We start from the raw sequence: 20975 nt of genomic DNA, 5'->3' as shown, positions 1-20975 counted from the left end.
CCATGATGTCAAGCAAAGAGGCACTGAGTTTGAAGGTAGGCCTTAAATACATACACAGGTACACCTCCAATTGACTCAAATTATGTCAATTAGCCTATCAGAAGGTTTGAAAGCCATGAAACAATTTCTGGAATTTTCCAAGCTGTTGGAACTCCCTCTCCCGGATCCGGGAGAATTGTCATCAACTGACACTAATTAGCATAACAAAAAATATTACTAGAAAATATTAATATTCATGAAATCACAAGTGAAATATATTGAAACACAGCTTAGACTTTTGTTAATCACCCTGTCATCTCAGATTTTGAAATGATGTTTTACAGCCAAAGCAAGACAAGCATTTGTGTAAGTTTATCGATAGCCTAGCATAGCATTATGCCTAGCTAACAGCAGGCAGCTTGGTCACGAAAATCAGAAATGCAATCAAATTAAATCGTTTACCTTTGATGAGCTTTGGATGTTTTCACTCACGAGACTCCCAGTTAGAATAGCAAATGTTTTTTTTATAGCCGAAATACCTCCGTTTGTACTTCACGTTTGGTTGAGAAATCCACCGGTCACGACAACGGCGAAAAATATTCCAAATTAGATCCATAATATTGACAGAAACATGGCAAACATTTTTTTTTTAACAATCCTGAAGGTGTTTTTCAAATATCTAGTCGATAATATATCAACCGGGACAGGTGGCTTCTTAGTAGGAAAGAGAGAAACAATGGTCGCATTTGTCTATTACGCACAAATCACTCTTAGAGCCTCCAGCTGACCACTGACGCAATGTTGTCGTTCAGGCTCATTTTTCAAAATAAAAGCCTGAAACCATGTATTGTGACACTAGACATATTAGGGAAGCCATAGAAAAAGGAATCTGGTTGATATCCCATTCACTGCTCAATAGGGACGCATAGGAACGCAGAGCTTTCTAAATAAGAGTCCCTTCCTGATTGGATTTTTCTCAGGCTTTCGCCTGCAATATCAGTTCTGTTATACTCACAGACAATATTTTTACAGTTTTGGAAATTTTAGAGTGTTTTCTATCCTAAGCTGTCAATTCTATGCATATTCTAGCATCTTGTCCTGACAAAATAGACAGTTTACTTTGGGAACGTTATTTTTCCAAAAATGAAAATAGTGCCCCATAGTTTCAAGAGGTTTTAATTAAAAGCACAGTCAACTTAGTGTATGTTAACTTCTGACCAACTGGAATTGTGATACAGTGAAATAATCTGTTTGTAATCAATTGTTGGAAAACTGACTTGTGTCATGCACCAACTTGCAATGTCCTAACCAACTTGCCAAAACTATAGTTTGTTAACAATAAATTTGTGGAGTGGTTGAAAAACGAGTTTTAATGACTTCAACCTAAGTGTATGTAAACTTCCGACTTCAACTGTACCTGACAGATAGCTAGAGACTAACATTAGAGCCGAACTGGCTGTGGTAGCTACTAGCTAGCTAGCTAGTTCATTATCTTCAGACATAACTTCAGCCGAGAGGTAATATAACATTACTGTAGCTAATGTTACATATCAATTACACTGATAAAACTGGGGAACATGTCCCCCCCGTCCCCAGAGAAAATTGCATACTGCATTATGTCCTTCTGACCAATCCCTTGGACATAAAATAGGTTTGTTTGGATTGCACTAAGGTGGAGTGAATGGGAGGGTGATATGGTTTGGAGGGGTCGTAGTGGTGATTGAGGGTGACAGAATAATTCAGATAACTGGATAATTGGCTGGTGGGTTTCAATAGAGGGTGCAGTTACTGTGGAGGGGTGGTGGGCATTGTGGTGAATGGCAGACCTCTATTGATCTCTCTTTCCAGTCTTGGCCTCTCATCTCACACAGGCAGGCAGGCGACTGTGCAGTCTCTCCTTCAAATGCATTTCATCACCCAGGTATGATAATGTCGTCGTTCAGTCACGACTCCATGAAGCATAAGATATTACAGTTTTGAATGTCCCGTTGGTAGTTTAATCTTCTGCGTAGGTCATCGATTTTATTTTCCAAAGATTGCATGTTTGCTAGCAGAATGGAAGGCAGTGTGGCTTTATTTGATCACATAAGAATTCTCAGAAGGCAGCCCGCCGGACCCTTTTTCTCCGCCTTCTCTTCACGCAAATGACGGGGATCTGGGCCTGCTCCCGGGAAAGCAGTATGTCATTCACGTCGGGCTCGTCGGACTCTTTAAAGGAAAAAATGGATTCTGCCAGTTCGTGGTGAGTAATCGCAGTTCTGATGTCCAGAAGTTATTTTCGGTCATAAGAGACGGTAGCAGCAACATTATGTACAAAATAAGTTACAAACAATGCAAAGAAACAAACAAAAACACAATTGTATAGGAACACGGAAGACGTCAGCCTTCTTCTCTGGCACCATTTTAACAATGCAGGCACTGAGTAATCTCTTCCCTCCTTTGATGGACTTATCTCTCCCACTCAAACGTTTTCACAGAGTGTGTTAGGGTCTTGGTTCAACTATAGCTCTGCAATCGGTTTATTGATGCTCACTAATGACTTGTTTAAGGATGTGTGTATCTTTCTGCTGTGCACAAGGCTGTACTGGAAACCAGGCTATCCTGTGTGCAGTGCAATATATCAACAGGCACATGGAGCTCGTCTTCTTTGAAATCTAGATTTGAAAGAAAGTGCAAGCCTCAAGGAAACCAGAAGATAGGAAAAGCAGGCTGCTTTCATAGCAATTTTCAGAGGATGGAGTGTTTGAAGAGAAATACAGTCAGCATCAGAGCAATGTGATGTTCTCCAGACCGAAGCATCAGTCTCTTAGGGCAATATCATCTTCAGATTGATGGAGATCATTGTACAAAATAATAATGTGGATTGTCATTATGGTATCTGTTAGTATAGTATATGCTTGTGGTCAGTGGCGGACTTACCATTAGGCAGAAGAGGCAATTGCATCAGGCCTCACATCATCAAGGGGCCTCATGAGCTGGGCATAATTGTTTATTTGTTTACTAGTAATATATATACATATATATATATATATATTTATAATTTCTCCACTTGAGGCTTCTCTCGAGGCGCGATTAAGATTACATTTTAACAGGGGAATTATCTAAGTTAAAAAATGATTTAGTAAAAAAGACAGGTACTGCTAATAATACTCCCTTCGTCATTGTGGCAGAGAGTACATCAATCAAATCAAATCAAATGTATTTATTATAGCCCTTCGTACATCAGCTGATATCTCAAAGTGCTGTACAGAAACCCAGCCTAAAACCCCAAACAGCAAGTGTAACAGTATAACTTTAGACCGTCACTTCGCCCATACCCGGGCGCGAACCAGGGACCCTCTGCACACATCAACAACAGTCACCCACGAAGCATCGTTACCCATCGCTCCACAAAACCCACGGCCCTTGCAGAGCAAGGGGAACCACTACTTCAAGGTCTCAGAGCAAGTGACGTCACCGATTGAAACGCTATTTAGCGCGCACCGCTAACTAAGTTAGCCGTTTCACATCCGTTACACAAGCAATGCAGGTGTAGAAGCACGGTGGCGAGGAAAAACTCCCTAGAAAGGCCAAAACCTAGGAAGAAACCTAGAGAGGAACCAGGCTATGTGGGGTGGCCAGTCCTCTTCTGGCTGTGCAGGGTGGAGATTATAACAGAACATGGCCAAGATGTTCAAATGTTCATAAATGACCAGCATGGTCCAATAATAATAAGGCAGAACAGTTGAAACTGGAGCAGCAGCACGGCCAGGTGGACTGGGGACAGCAACGAGTCATCATGTCAGGTAGTCCTGAGGCATGGTCCTAGGGCTCAGGTCCTCCGAGAGAGAGAAAGAAAGAAAGAGAGAATTAGAGAGAGCACACTTAAATTCACACAGGACACCGAATAGGAAAGGAGAAGTACTCCAGATATAACAAACTGACCCTAGCCCCTGACACAAACTACTGCAGCATGAATACTGGAGGCTGAGACATGTACTTGCCTTCAGAAAGTATTCATACCCCTTGACTTATTTCATATTTTGTTTTGTTACAGTTACAGCCTGAATTCAAAATGGATTAAATATATATTTTTCATTCAGCGACAAGAGCATTAGTTAGGTCAGGCACTGATGTTGGGCCATTAGCCCTGGCTCTCAGCATTCCAATTCATCCCAAAGGTTTTCGATTGGGTTGAGGTCAGGGCTCTGTGCAGGCCAGTCAAGTTCAGTCAAACATTTCTGTATGGACCTCGACTTTGTGCACAGGGGCATTGTCATGCTGAAACAGGAAAGGGCCTTCCCCAAACTGTTGCCCCAAAGTTGGAAGCAAAGAATTGTTTAGAATGTCATTGTATGCTGTAGCTTTAAGATTTCCCTTCACTGGAACTAAGGGGCCAAGCCCGAACCATGGACAAAAAACAGCCCCAGGCCATTATTCCTCCTCCACCAAACTTTACAGTTGGCACTATGCATTGGGGTAGGAAGCCTTCTCCTGGGATCCGCCAAACACAGATTTGTCCATCGGACTGCCAGATGGTGAAGCTGGACTCATCACTCCAGAGTTTCCATTGCTCCAGAGTCCAAAGGCGATGAGCTTTACACCACTCCAGCCAACACTAGGCATTGCACATGTTGATCTTAGCCTTGTCTCAGCCATGGAGACCCATTTCATGAAGCTCCCGATGTACAGTTATTGTGCTGATGATGCTTCCAGAAGCAGTTTGGAACTCGGTAGTGAGTGTTGCAGAGGACAGATGATTTTTACGTGCTACGCGCTTCAGCACTCAGCGGTCCCGTTCTGTGAGTTTATGTGGTCTACCACTTCGCTGCTGAGACGTTTTTGCTCCTGGACGTTTCCAGCTCGAGCAGGGCAGAGCTTTTACAAATGGACTTGTTGGAAAGGTGGCATCCTACGACGGTGCCATGTTGAAAGTCTATGGAAATTACATGGCTGTGTGCTCGATTTTATGCACCTGTCAGCAACGGGTGTTGCTGAAATAGCCGAATCCACTAATTGTATATATAGTGTATCATATGCCCCAGTCCATAGGAAGGACCACCCTAGTGAAGTAATCCTGTGGATGTCACATAGGCCTACTCTCTCTCCCTGCTAACTTCAACTCAGAGAACTGTGCAGCGTCATCACTATAATTAAACCTGTTTTTGTGACAATAATTGTGAGAAATAAACTAACAAGAAAATGTGCCTCCTGTGGCATCTGTGGCAAACGTTAGTTTGAGCATAGGACTACACATTTCATGTCAATAACTTTACAATAACTGTTTGTACTTCCAAGTACAGCTTGCATGCCAAAGCCCATTTGGGTATTGAGGAGGGGGTGAATGGGAGACATTTATATTCCAACTCTCAAGAAGTGAGAGGCGCACACAGCTGAAAATCCCCCTTCTCCCACCACCCACCCTTCCCCCGTTGCTCTTTGAAGCCCAAACAGCACATTGCTCCCTGCTGCCATAGCAGCTCCTAGTTGAGTGTGTGTGTCGGTCTGTGTGTTTGCACCCGCGGATAAACTCTCGAAGAGTGCTCAACAGGAGTTAGTAGGCTACAAAGCTGTGGCGCATGGTATCGTTGCCTGTTTTCGCCAATTCTCCAAAAAGTCCTTAAGAAGTCACGGCCCCGGGTCGGGTGGAAGTCTTCTTCATCCTCATTGGTTTGTCCACACCCCTCCAGAGATAAGGAAGCAAGCCTTCCGCTTCTCTCGCAGCAGAGGGAGAAAGTGACACTCGTGAAACTGGAGGGCAAATGACAAAGGAGCTGCATTGCGTGAACAAGTCTCTTGGATATTCATTGTGTCATTTGCCTATTTCTGATGAAGTAATTCGCTGAACTAATTTCCTTTTTTATTGAATTGACATTTGCATTTGAAATTCGGATTCAAAGATTTGGAGCGACTTCGGCTGATAGAGTGACTACCTACCCTGGCGGCAGACATGTATGTTGATTTTGTGTTTACCTTGTGGTTTGTCCTAAGTAGCATATGGCATTTAGGTGTGAATTTAAGAAGTGTGTGTATATTTATTTTCACGATATTTGATATAGTCTTCTGCATAGCCCGGCCACTGCAATACAGTAAGTCACGTGAAGCACAATTTTGCAACCATTCAATCACACAACGGACTGCATGTAGACTAGAGACTATAGATAGGCCTGGCTATTTAGTCAGATGTTTCCTTTTAAAATAAATTGTGGTCTACTTTGTGTTGGTGGAATCCTCCAGCAGATTGTCATGGGTGACGAGGCAGTGACCCATGATGAGTGCAGGGTAGACGGAGAGGGCTCATTGTTGCTCCGCGTTATGATGACAAAGAGAGTATTGTCTGTAAACTGGGATTTGTTTGCTATTTGAAATGAATGCGATAGAGATGCTTGGTAGCCACGGGTATTTAGTAACACAAGCCGCGGGAAAGAATCCTTGGCTTTTTATGAAACAGAGGGCGACACACTATATATAGCCTGTCAGTGCACCATATGATAATCTGTTTATAGAATCCAATATATTGTAAGTGTTAGTGTATCAGCTGTCTGTCAGAATCACTTGACGCTACACTAACATTTTGTTTCGTGAATCATGTCCTTATCTCCATTGCTGTTGCTTGCCGATTTCCCTTAGCTAATCTCCTACAATCTAATCCATCTGTTGACTTTTTTTTTCTATGTCGATGCAAGGGAATGTCTCCATCTGCAAATGATGAAACCTTGTTTACATTGGCCGCAGATTTTACATTTTAATAGCCAGAATAAGCATCTGGATAAAATGGACAAGCACATCCCATGTTTGGAGTGAAGCCATTGCTAGATAATGTCCTGCATGTAAGCCGAAACAGTTACAACTTTCCAGAAACCGTCTTAAATTCCGTGTAATAGAAGCCTAACACGAATAATCATGATGTCATTGATGCTGCTGACTAACTACATGTAACTGCCAAAATAAAGGAAACCCCAACATAAAGCGTCTTTAAAGGGCAATGCACGTTGGCATAGATTCTACATGTGTCTGGAACTCTATTTATTGGTGGGATGTGACACCATTCTTCAACGAGAAATTCCATCATTTGGTTTTGTTGGTGATCGAAAACGCAGTCTCAGGCGTCACTCCAGAATATCCCAGATGTGTTAAATTGGGTTGAGATCTGGTGACTGAGACACACACCCTATGCTCCTTTGAGACCCCTCTTTCAAAGTCACTGAGATCTCTTCTAGCCATGATAGCCACAATATTGGGCAACTGGGCATTTTTATGCATGACCCTAAGCATGAGGATGTTAATTGCTTAATTATCTCAGGAATCGCACCTGCTTTCAATATACTTTGTCCCTCATTTTAATATATTTTGTCAGTTACCTGTATGTTAATAGATTTGAGAGGGTTATATTCCTATTGTTACAGTTATGGCCTATGAACAAAATGTCCTTCTCTCTCGATATGATCTTGTTGGCTATGTTTTATCCAATGGCCAGCTCAGCCCCGTGCCTCTTCTGGAAGTAGTAGCCCCAGTCTGAACAGAGTGTGGGAAACTCTGCCTTCTGGGTAGTACCAAGCCAGGGCCACACAATCTGCCCTTTGTGCAAGGGCTTGACTGCCGTCAGGGGGCTTAATTTAGCCAATGATTCGATCAACAAAAACAATTATGATAAAAGGGATATAGACAGGGAAGTAGGATAGGAGTGTTTTTCTCTCAGTGGTCTGTTCACACACAAGAGGCTGGCCAGGCTGTCATGGCAGTGAAAAATCCCTCTGCCTTCAGAAATAGGTTTGTTGTTAACGTGATAGCGTGAAGTGGTTTTGTAGAGACTGGTCGTGGGTGGAATGAGTGGTGTTATGTTTGGGATATGAGGATGGCTGTGTACCCCATGTGTAAGACCAACACTGACCTACACACGTCCCCCTGTGCCCACAGTAGAGCTAGATGATATGGTCAAAAATCCATAGCATGATAAATTTACCCTTTTTTTTTTTTTTTTTTGCAATAAATATACATTTATTTTTTGGGGAGATGTTCATTTACTTTCCGTTAGCGCCCTTTTTACACCATGTACAGGAATTGCCACAATATATTAGCCTAAGTTATTTGGTTACCAGGTGATCCAGCATATGATTAATAAGATGATGAAACACTTCTACAGAAAGGGACAGAGAGATTTAAATGCAATAGTAGTTCATCCAAGTTCAAGTATATTGGTGTTTGGTAATTGCAGCATATTATTTGCTCTAAATGCAATCAAAATGTAGGCATAACGTTTTGCTAAATTTATATTTAACTTTATTACAATACATACCAATGGCGAGGTGAAGTCGATGTCCAAGCCACTGCAACCTCATCCACCTGTTTAGGTTGGTGGCTTTAAAGATGTTTGCCCCACTGTCCATTGTGATGCACACCTGCTTCTCCTCTGGTGGATCCCAGGCTGCTAACGAGTCCCACAGCCCCTGGGATATTGTCTCTGCAGTGTGGTCCTCTGGAAAGTGGGCAGTCTGCAAGCACCTGCTGCGCAGCTTCCAGTCGGCATCGATGTAGTACAGTGTCAATGACATATAGGGCTCCACTTGTTCTCGTGAAATGGTGCACCTGTTTTGGCATGACATTTCCTGTACATGGCATTTTGTAATTCTTGTCCAGAGTGTAAACCATCTACTTGAACCTACTTTGTTGAATTTGGGGCCATGTCTTTTGGGATGTGGTACATTATGGCATCTTATTTCATTCCCTCATTATGTGTTTTGCATAGGGAGTTGTGTTTGCAAAATATTCCATAATGGGTTGTTGCCTGGGCTTTGCTCTTGTTATGATGTTTGTTAGCCTCTGCCCAATTTGTTTTGTTTTCATGCTGTATTAACATGGCTGTGTTTCAAATGGTGGAATAAGTTGCTTGTGACCCGTGTTGTTGCTATAGTATTTTGTGTCATTTCAATAAGCCCAAACGACTGATCCTTTTGCGGTAATTTATTTCTGGGACTGCATTTTCTTCGTCTCTGTTCATATCTCCCCCTAACGAATGAGGCTACTCGCAACATCACTTGGGAGAATTGCCAACAACAGGTGTGGGAAGCATGGGATAGAACATGGCTCTGATTGGCTGCTGTAGTCTTGGTTCAAATGAAACGGCATAGATGGACGTGTTAAGCTCCAGTACCGGTTAGTTGAGGTAGTATGTAGATGTAGGTAGAGCTATGCATAGTCACTTTAATAAATGATATCAACCGAGAGTAGTAGCGGTGTGGGGGGTGCAATGCAAATAGTCTGGGTAGCCATTTGATTAGATGTTCAGGAGTCTTATGGTTGAGGGGTAGAAGCTGTTTAGAAACTTCTTTGACCTAGAATTGGTGCTCCGGCACCGCTTGCCGTGTGGTAGCAGAGAGAACAGTCTATGACTAGGGTGGCTGGAGTCTGACAATTTTTAAGGCCTTCCTCTGACACCGCCTGGTATAGAGGTCCTGGATGGCAGGAAGCTTGGCCCCAGTGATGTACTGGGCTGTTTGCACTACCCTCTGTAGTGCCTTGCGGTCAGAGGCCGAGCAGTTGCCATACCAGGCAGTGATGTAACCAGTCAGGATGCTCTCGATGGTGCAGCTGTATAACCTTTTTGCGGATCTGAGGACCCATGCCAAATCTTTTCAGTCTCTTGAGGGGGAATAGGTTTTGTCGTGCCCTCTTCACGACTGTCTTGGTGTGCTTGGAACATGTTAGTTTGTTGGACACTAAGGAACTTGAAGCTCTCAACCTACTCCTTTTACTGCCCCATTGATGAGAATGGGCGCGTGCTCAGTCCTCTTTTTCCTGTAGTCCACAATCATCTCCTTTTGTCTTCATCACGTTGAGGTTGTTGTCCTGGCACCACACGGCCAGGTCTCTGACCTCCCTATAGGCTGTCTTGTCGGTGATCAGGCCTAACATTGTTGTGTCATCGGCAAACTTAAAGATGGTGTTGGTGTCGTGCTTGGCCGCGCAGTCATGAGTGAACAGGGAGTACAAGAGGGGACTGAGCACACACCCCTGAGGGGCCCCTTGGGTTGAGGATCAGCATGGCGGATATGTTTTTACCTACCCTTACCACCTGGGGGGGGGCCTGTCAGGAAGTCAAGGATCCACTTGCAGAGAGAGGTGTTTAGTCCCAGGGTCCTTAACTTATTTATGAGCTTTGAGGATACTATGGTGTTGAACGCTGAGCTGTAGTCAATTAATAGCATTCTCACATAGGTGTTCCTTTTGTCCAGGTGTGAAAGGGCAGTGTGGAGTAGATCTGTAGATCTGTTGGGGCGGTATCCAAATTGGAGCAGGTCTAGGGTTTCTGGGATAATGGTGTTGATGTGAGCCATGACCATCCTTTTCAAAGCACTTCATGGCTACAGACGTGAGTGATATGGGTCGGTAGTCATTTAGGCAGGTTACCTTAGTGTTCTTGGGCACAGGGACAATGGTGGTCTGCTTAAAACATGTTGGTATTACAGACTCGGACAGGGAGAAGTTGAAAATGTCAGTGAAGACTTGCCAGTTGGTCAGCGCATCCTCACAGTACATGTCCTTGTAATCCGTCTGGCCCTGCGGCCTTGTGAATGTTGACCTGTTTAAAGGTCTTACTCACATCGGCTGTGGAGAGTATGATCACACAGTTTTCCGGAACAGCTGGTGCTCTCGTGTTCTGGGATTCCTCAGATGGCATTCAGGAATACACCACATCAGTCATTGGCTTCATCAATAAGTGCATCAATGACGTCGTCCCCACAGTGACCGTACATGCATACCAGAAGCCATGGATTACAGGCAACATCCGCACCGAGCTAAAGGCTTGAGCTGCCGTTTTCAAGAGCGGGACTCTAACCCGGAAGCTTATAAGAAATCCGTCTGTCAGGTGGCTGGATCATCTTGGCAAAGGAGAAATGTTCACTAACAGGAATGTATACAAATGTGTGCACAAAATTTGAGAGAAATAAGCTTTTTGTGCACATGTAACATTTCTGAGGTTTTTATTTTATTTCAGCTCCTAAAACATGAGACCACACTACATGTTGCATTTTATATTTTTGTTCAGTGTATGCACTCTAGACCATGTGTTTTGTTTGATTTATTCACAATACATCTCAAACTCCAAACTGTCTTCAGCAATACCGTTGTATACACTGGTTATAAAAACATTAGGAACATATTCCACACCCCGCCTCCTTTTGCCCTCAGAATGGACTCAATTTGTCTGGGCATTTACTCTACAAGTTGTAGAAGGTGTTCCACAGGGATACTTGCCCTTGTGGACTCCAGTGCTTCCCACAGTTGTTTTAAGTTGGCTGGATGTGCTTTTGGTGGTGGAACATTTTTGATGTACACGGGGAACTGTTTAGTGTAAAAAAAAAAACAGCAGTGTTGCAATTCTTTACACAAACCAGTGTGCCTGGCACCTACTACCAAACCCTGTTCAAAGGCCCTTAAATGTTGTCATGCCCATTCACCCTCTGAATGGCACACATACACAATCAATGTCTCAACTGTCTCGGGATTAAAAATGATTCTTTAACCTGTCTCCTCCCCTTAATCTACACTGATTTGAAGTGGATTTAACAAGGGACATCAATAAGGATCATAGCTTTCACCTGGATTCACCTGGTCAGGTGTTCATCATGTTTTCTATACTCTGGGTACACATTTCTTTTGATACTAGGGTCAAGGAGAAACAGAACTGAGATGAGTCTTTGATTTTATGATTCAGTTTTATGCACCTGGTTTCAGGCCAGAGCACTTTTTAGGGTTCTTGAATGACCATCCGCGTACATAAAATACACTGCCTGACTGTCAACCTTAGTAGGGTGCAATTGGCCTCTCCCAGCATGCCCTCTGCTCCTCAACACCAGGGCCCTCGGCAGTTGATGACTTCCTCTGGCTGGCTGTGTTTGGAAGTTGGAATGCCAATTAAATGTCCCCTCTCTCTCTCACATGCACATCACACACACACAAATGCACCCAAACTCACCCGCGGGGTGATTGCTTGTGTACACAGTCATATCTACCACTTTAAAAAAAATGATGGATGCAATTAGTGTTTGTAGTTGAGTTTGGCTCTTGTTGAGTGTTGGTTCACTGTCAATCATTACTTGACAATACTAATCTCTATAATTTCATTGGCACAAACCCTCAAGAGACTCTGCTACATTGGGAGAACAATGAATGCTCTAATCAGAACAACTTAGAAGCCACAGAGTGCAGGGTAGACCAGCCTAGTCTATTTCAGAACACTGTGCTACGAGGCAGCCGAACTCGCAGAGAAAAGAAGAGACCACAGTGTAGTTGTCAAGCTCCCTGAGCTTTTTCAAACGGGAAGCTGCAGGATTTACAGTTATGTGGTGGTGAGTAGAGGTTGACCGATTCTGATTTTTCAACGCCGATACCGATTTATTGGAGGACCAAAAAAAATCCGATACAGATTTAATCGGCCTATTTATTTATTTTAATTTTTTACATTTATTTGATTATTTTTTAATTTTATTGATTTGTAATAATGACAATTACAACAATACTGAATTAACACTTATTTTAACTTAATATAATACATCAATAAAATCAATTTAGCCTCAAATAAATAATGAAACATGTTAAATTTGGTTTAAATAATGCAAAAACTAAGTGTTGGAGAAGAAAGTAAAAGTGCAATATGTGCCATGTAAGAAAGCTAACGTTCTTTGCTCAGAACATGAGAACATATGAAAGCTGGAGGTTCTTTTTAACGAGTCTTCAATATTCCCAGGTAAGAAGTTGTAGTTATTATAGGACTATTTCTCTCTATACGATTTGTATTTCATATACTTTTGACTATTGGATGTTCTTATAGGCACTTTAGTATTGCTAATGTAACAGTATAGCTTCCGTCCCTCTCCTGGGCTACAACCAGGAACACCGACAACAGCCACCCTCTAATCAGTGTTACCCATGCAGAGCAAGGGGAACAACTACTCCAAGTCTCAGAGCGAGTGACGTTTGAAACGCTATTAGCGCGCACCCCGCTAACCAGCTAGCCATTTCACATTGGTTACACCAGCCTAATCTCGGGAGTTGATAGGCTTGAAGTCATGCACAGCGAAGAGCTGCTGGCAAAATACACTAAAGTGCTGTTTGAATGAATGCTTACGAGCCTGCTGCTGCCTACCATCGCTCAGTCAGACTGCTCTATCAAATCTTAGACTTTAAGATTTATAACAAAATAACACACAGAAATACGAGCCTTAGGTCATTAATATGGTCGAATCCAGAAACTAACATTTCGAAAACAAAACGTTTTTTCTTTCAATGAAATACAGAACCGTTCCGTATTTTATCTAACGGGTGGCATCCCTAAGTCTAAATAGTCCTGTTACATTGCACAACCTTCAATGTTATGTCATAATTACGTAAAATTCTGGCAAATTAGTTCGCAATGAGCCAGGCTGCTCAAACTGTTGCATATACCCTGACTCTGCGTGCAATGAACGCGAGAGAAGTGACACAATTTCACCTGGTTAATATTGCCGGCTAACCCGGATTTCTTTTAGCTAAATATGCAGGTTTAAAAATGTATACTTCTGTGTATTGATTTTAAGAAAGGCATTGATGTTTATGGTTAGGTACACGTTGGAACCACGACAGTCCGTTTTCGCAAATGCGCACCGCATCGAATATATGCAACGCAGGACACGCTAGATAAACTAGTAATATCATCAACCATGTGTAGTTAACTAGTGATTTTGATTTGTTTTTTTATAAGATAAATTTAATGCTAGCTAGCAACTTAACTTGGCTTCTTACTGCATTCGCGTAACAGGCAGGCTCCTCGTGAGGCAGGTGGTTAGAGCGTTAGACTAGTTAACTGTAAGGTTGCAAGATTGAATCCCCGAGCTGACAAAGTAAAAATCTGTCGTTCTGCCCCTGAACAAGGCAGTTAACCCACTGTACCTAGGCCGTCATTTATTCTTAACTGACTTGCCTAGTTAAATAAAGGTGTGTTAATTTTTTTTTTTAAATAAATAAAATCGCCCCTAATTAATCGGCCATTCCGATTAATCGGTCGACCTCTAGCGGTGATGTTATGAAGTGCCTTCGGAAAGTATTCAGACCCCTTTTCCACAATTTGTTACGTTACAGCTAGGGAAGCACGATATATCAGTGAACATATCGGAATCAGCCGATATTAGCTAAAAATGCCAACATCGGTATCGGTCCAATGTTAAGTTAACGCCGACGTGAAAAACCAATGTCAAAGCTGACGTGCATACCTATATAACGTAGGTACAGGACATAATGACGCCACGTTAAATGTTACGCTACATGTGCAACACTGCCATTTGAAAGAGTACGAAAATAACACCAAGATAATGGAATTCATTGCCCTTGACAATCAACCGATCTCTGTTGTGGGTGATGTTGGCTTTTGCGACTGGTCTAGCACCGGTATACACTAATGTTACCAAGTGTGCTATTGTTCAGATGTTGCCCTACCGGAGTTACAGTAATAGCATCACTGCTATTAGCTTCACGACATATACTATGGAACGCCGTTTGGCTCTTTGGGTGTCAAAAAAGAACGTCAAATAACACTGACGCATTAAATAAGCTTTTCATTTGACACGTCAAATAACACCGTTCTATTACAGAATGTTGTGGGTTCTGAATTTGCACTTGCAAGCCAAGCGCCACTACTATCAGTAGCACTGTCAAAGCTGTACAAAAGTCTGCAAACACCGGCCACAAACGATGTGTTTACTATACCGCGTTGGTAATAAAGCATTATTTGTTTGACCGCAACTTCTGGGGTAGCTAGCTAGTTTTAGCTTGGTACCTAGACGGCACCAATACAACCTTCCTGAAAACAATGACCAGTAGAAACTGCAGTCATTTTCACTATTCTTAGCATTGATTTAGGAATCCTTGTAAGTGTTAGCAAAGTAGCCACTTGTTCGACTACTGAAATTGAACTTCAGTTCATGAAAATAAATTGCTAGCCAGCTACTTAACCCTGTTGCCCAAAGCTAACCTTATAAGCAGCCAGCTAGTGTCATCTGGCTAGTGAGGCTTGACCAGACTGGGTTATGTGTTCTGAAGCTAGCCACAATAAGGATTAGGCACAATAGTGGAATTTGCAGTTTGCCTTCAAAATAAAAGTACCTCTTTGAAAGTGATGCAGAAGGTTACAATTGGTGGAATCATGCCATATTTAGACTAGATAGTGTTCGAAAAGTTTGGAATGTGAAGCAATGAAATGGGGCATCAGTCTACTCTGTGACACCCACAGAACACAAATGTGAAGTGTTTAGGCAAATATTAGCGTTGTAGCTTTTATTGTGGGACTGTGACTGTGTGAATTTGTATTTATTTTTATTTAACCAGGTAGGCCAGTTGAGAAAGTTATAATTTACAACTGCAACCTGGCCAAGATGAAGCAAATCAGTGCGACAAAAACATCAGTTACACATGGGATAAACAAACGTACTGTCAATAACACAATAGAAAAATCTGTTTACAGTGTGTGCAAATGAAGTAAGGAGGTAAAGCATTAAATAGTCCATAGTGGCGAAGTAATTACAGTTTAGCAATTAACACTGGAGTGATAGATGTGCAGATGATGATGTGCAAGTAGAAATACTGGTGTGCAAACGAGCAGAAAAACAAATATGGGGATGAGGTAGTTGGTTGGATGGGCTGTGTACTGTACAGTTGCAGTGATCAGTAAGCAGCTCTGATATCTGATGCTTAAAGTTAGTGAGATATAAGTCTCCAACGTCAGTGATTTTTGTAGTTCGTTCCAGTCATTGGCAGCAGAGAACTGGAAGGACAGGCGGCCAAAGTTGGTGTTGGTTTTGGGGATGACCAGTGAAATACCTGCTGGAGTGCGTGCTACGGGTGGGTGTTTCTATGGTGACCAGTGAGCTGAGATAAGGCGGAGCTTTACCTGGAAGAGACTTAGATGACCTGGAGCCAGTGGGTTTGGGGATAAATATGAAGCGAGAACCAGCCAACGAGAGCATACAGGTTGCAGTGGTGGGTAGTATATAGGGCTTTGGCGACAAAACGGATGGCACTGTGATAGACTGCATCCAATTTGCTCAGTGTTGGAGGCTATTTTGTAAATGAGCTCACCGAAGTCATTGATCGGTAGGATAGTCAGTTTTACGAGGGTATGTTTTGGCAGCATGAGTGAAGGAGGCTTTGTTGCGAAATATTTAATTTTGGATTGGAGATGCTTAATGAGTCTGGAAGGAGAGTTTACAGTCTAGCCAGACACCTAGAATATGTGGACAACTATAAATACCTAAGTCAGAACCGTCCAGAGTAGTGGATGCTAGTCGGGCGGGCGGGTGCGGGCATCGATCGGTTGAAGAGCATTCATTTAGTTTTACTAGCATTTAAGAGCAGTTGGAGGCCATGGAAATAGTGTTGTATGGAAAATAACATCCCCAGTTAGCCTATTGTGTGTATTGAAATTCATATTGCACTGTACAGCTTTACCTAACACCCTCACTACACTGCTCGCGTTGTGTGCATGAGCATTGCAAAGTAAATGTAGAAATCTATATTATTCAATTATTGTACCCACACTGCTCGCGCGCGTCAACGTTGCCAAGGGCTAAAATAGAAGTAATTTCTATTTGTGACGCAGACTGCACTGCAAGTCCTGCCTCTCCCATCTCCTCAGTGGTTATACCCACGTGGGTGATTGAAAGATGAACTGTGTTTTGGTCGTCGTGGTAATACTGAAAGTTTAGATGCCAATCACCATATACAGTGGGGAGAACCAGTATTTGATATTAGAGCAATATCTGAAACAACACACTGCACATATGATGCGATTCAGCTGGACGCAAGTGGTAGAAATGCAAAACGTTTCCATTTTATTTTTCAGGTAAACGTTGAGCTCTTAAGATATTTGGGACCACAAAAAAATGAATGGATCCAGAATGAATTATGATTTCAGTGAAGTTCTGTATACTGAGTCCATTTAGGAAGTAAAACACAGTAAATTTGTTATTTTGAGTAGTTGGAACTGACTCAGAATCACAGCTCCTTAAAGCACGCATCGTGGGGTCGCTGATAATGACTGCATGATCATATTGAGGGCCAATGACAGGCTACGTAATATGGCTTAACCACAAGGTATCTCGTTGATGAGTATCATGAGGTGTGTAGTGATTTAGCAGTCGCTATTTCCGCAGCGTCTTTCTCCAGTGTTTTTAATTACTGTGTGGTTACGACATGCTATTATAGAGCAGCAGTACTGAGTTGTTGACTCACTCTCGGGCACAGCTATTATGCAGGCATAAACCACAAGCAAAATATCAAAGGAAAATAATATATACATTACATACATACATACATACTAACAGATGCATGAAATGCTTTGTACACCCATGGTTTTGCTGCCCATATAAAGGCTACACGTGTTCCTGTAAAAATGCTAATGCAAAAACGAGTACAACAGAACAAGGTAAGCTTATAAACTCAGTACACTTGCAGCTGTCTGGACCTAGTTAAACTATGTTCTTTGATGCCTATGTGTTAGTGATAAGCACATTTGGGGTTTCAGGTATAATCAACTATAGAGGGTTTAGAATTCAGAAATGAAAAGGACATGCCAGAGATTCCCAAAGATGAAATGTTACCCACACTTTTTATTTTATTTTACCTTTATTTAACCAGGCAAGTCAGTTAAGAACAAATTCTTATTTTCAATGACTGCCTAGGAACAGTGGGTTAACTGCCTGTTCAGGGCAGAACGACAGATTTGTACCTTGTCAGCTCGGGTGTTTGAACTTGCAACCTTCCGGTCACATGTACCACATGGCAATGCATGGCAATTCAGTCCTTGCCAATCACAGACATGCCTGTTGTTACCACCTCCTCCTTTTTTTGTCACTCTCTCTTTACCTATTTCTGATTCAGAGGGGTTGGGTTAAATGCCTAAAACACAATTCTGTTGAATGCATTCAGTTGTGCATCTGACTACGTATCCAATTTCCCTTTCCCTTTCCCCCTCTATTCCTCTAACGGACTCCCTATGTCTTCCCTGTACCTGTGTGGATGCTCTTGGCTTTGACTGGGCTGTTAGGGCAAAACAGAAACCTGCCTGCATGTCTTGGCAGGTTCTCTGTGTCGCAGCAGGCACGGTTGTGTAATCAGTTTAGTCTCTGTGCAGCGAATGGCCTGGCTGTTGAATGGAGAGAGATGTTCGTAAAGTCATCCTTGCGTCTGACTCTGAAATTGTAAGGCAGGCAGCGCCTCACTGACTGAAATGCCCACTTGCTGCCGTAATGTTTCTCCGCTGTGTTTCCACCACAGGGACAACAGTGTCTTGTGATCCTGTTGCAATATTGTGAACCTTGTGTCAGTGATCCATTGTAAATGGTGTGTGTTTCTTCCTGAGGGCTTTTTGTACCTTTTCTGTTTCTTCCTCTCTCTTCCTCTCTCATAGCAATTAGGTTGATAATGGTCTGTCACACTTCTGGGCAAAACTACTTGATGTATAACTTGCTTATGACATGGCTCAAGTGATTTATTAATTTTTTTCCGGGGAGGAAGACCTAACTGAAAATGAATGTGTAAAAATACAAACAGTTTCACCGCAATAAGTTCACCATTTTGTAGTGAAATCTGTTTTGGTGGTCTGCAAGGTCGCTGTCCTTTACAGGTCCTGTGAACTGCACTTGAGTGTTTAGATCTAAGGCTTGTGACTCTTGTTCAAAATCTTGTGCGTGGGTGGGCTCACACTGACACAACCTCATGATTTAAATTTTTAATTTTTAATTGAACCTTTATTTAACTAGGCAAGTCAGTTAAGAACAAACTATTATTTACAATGACGTCCTGCCCCGGACAACCCCAGACGACGCTGGGCCAATTGTGTGCAGACCTATGGGACTCACAATCAAATCAAACTGTATTCGTCACATGCGCCGAATACAAGTGTAGACTTTACCATGAAACGTTTACTTACAAGCCCTTAACCAACAATTCAGTTCAAGAAATATACACTGCTCAAAAAAATAAAGGGAACACTAAAATAACACATCCTAGATCTGAAAGAATGAAATATTCTTATTAAATACTTTTTTCTTTACATAGTTGAATGTGCTGACAACAAAATCATACAAAAATTATCAATGGAAATCAAATTTATCAACCCATGGAGGTCTGGATTTGGAGTCACACTCAAAATTAAAGCGGAAAACCACACTACAGGCTGATCCAACTTTGATGTAAAGTCCTTAAAACAAGTCAAAATGAGGTTCCATAGTATGTGTGGCCTCCACGTGCCTGTATTACCTCCCTACAATGCCTGGGCTTGCTCCTGATGAGGTGGCGGATAGTCTCCTGAGGGATCTCCTCCCAGACCTGGACTAAAGCATCCTCCAACTCCTGGACAGTCTGTGGTGCAACGTGGCGTTGGTGGATGGAGCGAGACATTATGTCCCAGATGTGCTCAATTGGATTCAGGTCTGGGGAACGGGCGGGCCAGTCCATAGCATCAATGCCTTCCTCTTGCAGGAACTGCTGACACACTCCAGCCACATGAGGTCTAGCATTGTCTTGCATTAGGAGGAACCCAGGGCCAACCGCACCAGCATATGGTCTCACAAGGGGTCTGAGGATCTCATCTCGGTACCTAATGGCAGTTAGGCTACCTCTGGCGAGCACATGGAGGGCTGTGCGGCCCCCCCCAAAGAAATGCCACCCCACACCATGACTGACCCACCGCCAAACCGGTCATGCTGGAGGATGTTGCAGGCAGCAGAACGTTCTCCACGGCGTCTCCAGACTCTGTCACGTGCTCAGTGTGAACCTGCTTTCATCTGTGAAGAGCACAGGGCGCCAGTGGCGAATTTGCCAATCTTGGTGTTCTCTGGCAAATGCCAAACGTCCTGCACGGTGTTTGGCTGTAAGCACAACTCCCACCTGTGGACGTCGGGCCCTCATACCACCCTCATGGAGTCTGTTTCTGACCGTTTGAGCAGACACATGCACATTTGTGGCCTGCTGGAGGTCATTTTGCAGGGCTCTGGCAGTGCTCCTCCTTGCACAAAGGCGGAGGTAGCGGTCCTGCTGCTGGGTTGTTGCCCTCCTACGGCCTCCTCCACGTCTCCTGATGTACTGGCCTGTCTCCTGGTAGCACCTCCATGCTCTGGACACTACGCTGACAGACACAGCAAACCTTCTTGCCACAGCTCACATTGATGTGCCATCCTGGATGAACTGCACTACCTGAGCCACTTGTGTGGGTTGTAGACTCCATCTCATGCTACCACTAGAGTGAAAGCACCGCCAGCATTCAAGTGACCAAAACATCAGCCAGGAAGCATAGGAACTGAGAAGTGGTCTGTGGTCACCACCTGCAGAACCACTCCTTTATTGGGGGTGTCTTGCTAATTGCCTATCATTTCCACCTGTTGTCTATTCCATTTGCACAACAGCATGTGAAATTTATTATCAATCAGTGTTACTTCCTAAGTGGACAGTTTGATTTCACAGAAGTGTGATTGACTTGGAGTTACATTGTGTTTAAGTGTTCCCTTTATTTTTTTGAGCAGTGTAGTTCAGAAAATATTTACAAAATAAACCAATTTAAAAAGTAACACAATAACAATAGCAGGAGGTACCGGTACCGAGCCAGTCTGCAGGGGTACAGGTAATTTGGCCTAGAGGTCGACCAATTATGATTTTTCAACGCCGATACCGATTTATTGGAGGACCAAAAAAGCCGATACCGATTAATCGGACGATTTTGTGTGTGTGTGTATTTGTTTGTAATAATGACAATTACAACAATACTGAATTAACACTTATTTTAACTTAATATAATACATCAATAAAATCAATTTAGCCTCAAATAAATAATGAAACATGTTCAATTTGGTTTAAATAATGCAAAAACTAAGTGTTGGAGAAGAAAGTAAAAGTGCAATTTGTGCCATGTAAGAAAGCTAACGTTTAAGTTCTTTGCTCAGAACATGAGAACATATGAAAGCTGGAGGTTCCTTTTAACGAGTCTTCAA

The 20975-nt window shown here is 42.8% G+C and overlaps 1 protein-coding gene across 2 annotated transcripts in view; it reads left to right on the top strand.

Annotated features, from left to right (window-relative positions):
* The first annotated feature begins 5546 nt into the window (after positions 1–5546).
* LOC109867140 (rho family-interacting cell polarization regulator 1-like) overlaps positions 5547–20975 on the top strand; it is an 81089-nt gene continuing 65660 nt past the window's right edge. Inside the window, exon 1 of one of the 2 annotated variants that reach the window (XM_031801726.1) lies at positions 5547–5910. The gene's annotated coding sequence lies outside the window, so the exon portion shown is untranslated. The remainder of the gene's footprint in view (positions 5911–20975) is intronic. The other variant, XM_031801732.1, reaches the window with a different exon arrangement.

The sequence above is a fragment of the Oncorhynchus kisutch genome, linkage group LG22, assembly GCF_002021735.2.
Source record: "Oncorhynchus kisutch isolate 150728-3 linkage group LG22, Okis_V2, whole genome shotgun sequence".
NCBI classification, from domain to species: domain Eukaryota; kingdom Metazoa; phylum Chordata; class Actinopteri; order Salmoniformes; family Salmonidae; genus Oncorhynchus; species Oncorhynchus kisutch.
The sequence above is the reverse complement of the archived record's forward strand: the minus strand, read 5'-3'. Positions and strand labels throughout refer to the sequence as shown.